Genomic DNA, 6,175 nt, shown 5'->3' on the forward strand with positions numbered 1-6,175 from the left:
CATCTTTGTTGAATATTAAAATTATTGACGCTGCTATCAAAATCAATATTAAAGCACTGAATATTATCTGAAAAAAATATTTATTATTTGCATATGTGCATAATATGTACAATGTACATGTATGTAAACGAATTGAATAATTAATATCATCGAACATCCAAGTTTCAATTGGATCTATCTATGAATTACTTTATTTACGTTTTTATACTTACAAAATTTACAGCACCGATCACTCTACAGCGTGTCCTAACAGTTATCATTGAGTTATCGTTCGTCCGTTCTGATTGCATGATGTTTAATAATGGATATTATTCAATGAAGGTTTATATATTGTTGAACGCTGACAGTGGATATTGTATTACTGTACACTGCAGTAATTTCTTATTAAGTACACTGAGTAAAAATATGTCTATACTTTATTAAAAACGTATTGAATCGGAGATCTGCATGTAAGTATAAAAACAAAATGATTCTATATTAAAACAAACACACACGTCGCATAGTTACTGGATATTCGATTTTGAAGCTTATAAACTGTAATCCAGTTACCTGTATTTTTATTTTATTAGTGGCCTACTATAGTCATCGATTGATGTGATAAAAGAAGTTCTAGGAATAAATGATGATCAATATTCATAAAGATTAGATACTTATATTAACAATTTTAAATTCATATTTATCAATAAATTCGCAATCTTCTTGTATCCGGCTCTATATAGTAGTTAATTCATATTTAAATATTTTTATATATTAGGTTTTTAGTTCTTACATACGGCAGATCTAAAATTATATTTTTACTAATGAATTTTTATTTTATTTAACACAATATACTATATAATTTTATGAACACAATAACTTTATAGTGATAAAAGTTTATTTTCTTTCAGTCTTTGCCATTTATTGTAAACAGAACAATGTGTAGGTTTTTATTGTGATCGTGTTATTACATATTTATTTATTTTAATAATTATTTACTGGAATTTCGCATAAACAGATGCATGTTATTACATGTCCCTACAAGTACCTTTTTATGTTAAAAAAAAAATGATCATAATTTTTACAATAATAATAATGGTCCACATTAAATAAATAATAACTGTCCGAACGCATTGCTAAAAAAAAAGAAACCTAACATCATCGATATTGTACTCGTACAATTTATTGTCCCGTTCGGAATCTAAAAACGATTTAAAATGTTCTGTATAAATGTTCCGTGATTTGAACAGTGCGCAAACTTTCGAAAGACCGATCTATGTAGCGCACCGTTCCATTTGAAAGTATTACGGCGATTACAAGGAAAACGCTTACCAAGTCAGAGATCGGCATGTAAACTTTCTTGATTTTCAATTTTTAGAAATTTATTGATTGTATGCAATATGTATGTACTCGTATAATGTATTTAATTTTAATTTTCATTTAGTGAGATAGATCTCTGAAATCGGAGAACGGATATTTTTGTTTGGGGTTTTGTTAGATTAGAACTAGAATTTCTCTCATTAATTTTTTATGTTAAAGCTAGCTTAATTATCCACCTGCTCATTACAACCGAGTTACATTTTTATTATTTTCCTATTTAACAGAAATTCTTGAAGTTTTAAAAATTCAGACTTTTTTCATTTCAATTACCATACTTACTTGATTAAAAATCAAAAAATATTAACAATTTTCAATAACAAAATATAAGTAATAACTATTAACTAAGATATCCTAGAACAACATATTATCTTAATTATCTAATATCTGAGTTCGTGCTTTGTTGTTTCGTAATCATAACACAAGATGTCTCGACCATCAATATTACAATTGTTTCTTTAGTTTTTTGAAACTCTTTGTGTTTATGAGACAACCCTCACCAAACGTATTAGAAAAATGTTTGGAAAAACGTCACTTGCCCTTCTACGATCGCTGACCCGTGAATTCCGATACGTCACATCTGATCGTAAGTTGCTCGACCGACCTTTAATGCGATTATTACTGTCCGATTATCGGTCAAATCAAATCACCTCGGCACAGTACTGCCGTGGTCCCGATGAGGTGCTGTGGGTCGCTGACTGCGGGAGCTCAACGACAAGCATTACGTAGAGACAAGAAAAAACCGTTCAAAAAACGGCGGATATGATTGGTTTTAGACTACCATCATTAACAACAAAAAACGAAGATAATTAAAACGTACAATTTTTTTGTCTGTATGTAGATACATAGTTTTTTGTGATGATCATTAAAGTGTTAGGAGAAGTCTGTGGTTTTTTTTTTATTCTAATATGACTCTTTTGTTCCTGACATTTCTAGAGTATCTTCATGTATATAATAAATGTGTATAAATGAATACTTGATCGTGCTTATGGGTGTAGTACACGAATCCCTGGTACCTATTCGCGTGCATGACTTACGACCAACCTTCGCAATAAATAGCACGTCTAATATTTTTTTATTTTCTTGATTTTTAATCAAGTAAGTATGGTAATTGAAATGAAAAAAGTCTGAATTTTTAAAACTTCAAGAATTTCTGTTAAATAGGAAAATAATAAAAATGTAACTCGGTTGTAATGAGCAGGTGGATAATTAAGCTAGCTTTAACATAAAAAATTAATGAGAGAAATTCTAGTTCTAATCTAACAAAACCCCAAACAAAAATATCCGTTCTCCGATTTCAGAGATCTATCTCACTAAATGAAAATTAAAATTAAATACATTATACGAGTACATACATATTGCATACAATCAATAAATTTCTAAAAATTGAAAATCAAGAAAGTTTACATGCCGATCTCTGACTTGGTAAGCGTTTTTCCTTGTAATCGCCGTAATACTTTCAAATGGAACGGTGCGCTACATAGATCGGTCTTTCGAAAGTTTGCGCACTGTTCAAATCACGGAACATTTATACAGAACATTTTAAATCGTTTTTAGATTCCGAACGGGACAATAAATTGTACGAGTACAATATCGATGATGTTAGGTTTCTTTTTTTTTAGCAATGCGTTCGGACAGTTATTATTTATTTAATGTGGACCATTATTATTATTGTAAAAATTATGATCATTTTTTTTTTAACATAAAAAGGTACTTGTAGGGACACGTAATAACATGCATCTGTTTATGACAAATCCAATTTTGTTATTTTATTTATCTTTTGTACGTAATTAATAAACATACTTCTGCAGAGACTTAACATTTTCATGAAATATTTAAATAAGCATTTTCTAGTTGTGATACAATTTTGTTAACATTTAAAATGTTTGAATTTTCTTTTAATTTATATATGATTACATTTTTATTCGTGAGTAAACAATCTTCAAAATATTATAAAAGGGTACCTAACAAGTTAACCAGTAATTAATAAAATCGAAAATAAATTAGTAATAATTTTTTTTTTAACAGTGAATTTAAAATGTTTGTGAGTTGTCAAATCATAAATATTTTATAATAATTGTATGATAAATTGATAAGTACTAATTACTTACTCATTTTTCATTAAGATAATTAATGGTTATTAACATTGATTTTTTTTAGCTATCGCACTTAATATTATTAAAATTGTATTATTATTCAAACTAAAAATTATTTTACATAAACATTTTTATTTATTATGGTTGACATAACATTTTTTTGTGTTTTTAATAACTGTAAATCTTATGAAACTGGCAATTATAGTTTATTTTACAATTATCCAATTGGTTTTATTTATAGTTTTCTAAAAATGATAATGAATACATATTGGTAACCTATCGGCTGTCGTTAAGTCTTTATGTAAAACATTACTCTAAGGATAAAACAAGTATAAATTTTAATTTATTCCCGCTATATTTCATTGTATAATATCTATTCTTTATTACTACATCACTTGTTGACAGTGCTGTAAAGAATACTTTTAAAAAGTTTTTGAGTGAATACACAAATACATTTTTTTTCAAGTACTTAAAATACTACTCAAATACTTTTGGTTTTTTATAGTAGGTTTGTAAATTATGTAATATAGATATATATAGTAGTTTAGAATTTAGATTTTATCATCATTTTCATTTATTAAGTAAATGTTTATTGCATTTTAAAAACATTATATTTTCAAAATGTTCATCGCTCATGCTTATTCTTTCCTTGGTAATAGTTGCTCCACCCACACTACATATTCGCTCAACTGAAGTCCTGCCTCACAGCGGTGTATTGAATTTAATGAAAACCTATTTTAATTATGTAAATGTTAATATTAAGGGGGTTCCAGTCGGTCATTTTCTAAGGAGTAGGAATTAGACATATTATGTGGCAGGTACATTTGGGTCATGTTAATGTGTACGAGTGTAAATTAACATTAGTGTGTGTGCGCTACACACCGTTACGTATATCAACGTTATGCTGGCAGTACCATTATTCTAAATTAATTTTGAGTGCTATTTTTAATTTTATTGATAATATTTCGACAAAGTCGAACAATAAACTACATTATTATTTTCTAGTGTAATCAAGGTCAATGATCTGATTATATTTTATTATTACGATAATACGATTTAGTATGTCATTATGTCAACACAACAACATAAAAAATTGCTATTGCTATGTCATACAATTATTATTCTGTGCAGTTTTATTCATATTTTTTTAAATACATAAAACAATTTACTTTACTAATTAGTAATTTACAAATATTATGTAAAGGTAATAATAATAAATGTCCATAGCCCATAGTGTGTACACAAATGTGTACCTACTAAAAATAAGTGTATAATATCTATATAAGATTAATCATTAAAATAATATTATAAATATTAAAAACTCAGTAGTAATTCTTACTTTTTTAATTGTCGGTAAGATTTAAAGTGTTTATTCCCAAATATTTATCTATTTTTTTGTTTAAAGCAATGTCATAGTTATCTTCGGCTAACACATTACACAGAATATTAAATAGAACTATTATTCAATTATTGTAGCAACTTAACAGGCAATAATATTTTCCTAACTAAATATTTTGAATAAAAATAAAATGGATGAAGAAAAAACCATAAGTATTCAATACAAATAAGTATTTAATACAAAAAAAAAAGTATTTGAATACTTTAACTTAAATACTTCACAACACTGCTTGCTGATTATGTTGTTCTACAGAAATCTCTTGAACAAAACTTCCAGTATGGTTTCATATAATTAGCTTATGTCTGAAAATGGATAAATATGAAATAATGTTCTTTTATCGAACTAAATCATAGTAAGACTATTATTTAGGCAGCATATAACTGCCTTGTGTAGATATAGTGAATGATTTAGGCTTAGTTTTAACTTCATCTTTAATCTTTTGCCCACAATTGAGGCTAAACCCACTTTCACTTGAAATTAATTTTTTAATAAAATTATTCATGGTAAAATAATTAACTGTATAAATGTTCGTAACTTACTGTAAAATTATTATATTACTGAAATTCTGTATGACATTATCTAAGTAATATTCTAACTTAAGTTTTATAATAGATAAATTGACTAATATAGCTAAAGTCATACTTTCCTACATCTAACAAAGTTTTTAGCTTACAAGAGATACGTAAATCAAAACTATATTTGTTTTAAATTTGTAAACATTTCTTTTAGAAATCTAATAATAATAATAAAAAAAAAAAGTAGCTAATAACAGAAAATGAATTCTGTTGAACACAAATGTATTATGTTATTTGTTAGTAAAACAGAGATTACATTAAGCAATGCTAAGCATGTTATTGGAAAAAATGATTTGATAAGGAATACCATTCAACTTAATATTTAAATATAATAGTAGCGAGAATGTTAAACTTTAGGTTAATAGTTAACTAATATACTTAACTGTAAAATTTTAAAGATATTATTAATAAGTAATAACACCCACTTAGATCACACATAATGATTCAACAACTTTTTTTTAAAAACTACCCAGGAAATTTGGAAACATGTATTGGCATGCACCTAAGTTAAGTTCTATGAACTTAAATAGGTAGATATCACCATGCTATTATTCTTTAGGCATTAAGTACTTAAATAATAGATAAGTTTATTTGATTAATTATTAGTGTTATTCTATTAATTATTTTATAAAAAGTAAAAATATGCGGTATACCTGTTGTTTCTCAACAATAGCTGTGCAGGATTAAGGGAACAAGATTTCAATAACAAAAAATTGGACTATAAAACTATAATAGCAATAAATTGAATACAG

Source organism: Rhopalosiphum maidis, chromosome 3, assembly GCF_003676215.2.
Source record: "Rhopalosiphum maidis isolate BTI-1 chromosome 3, ASM367621v3, whole genome shotgun sequence".
NCBI lineage: Eukaryota > Metazoa > Arthropoda > Insecta > Hemiptera > Aphididae > Rhopalosiphum > Rhopalosiphum maidis.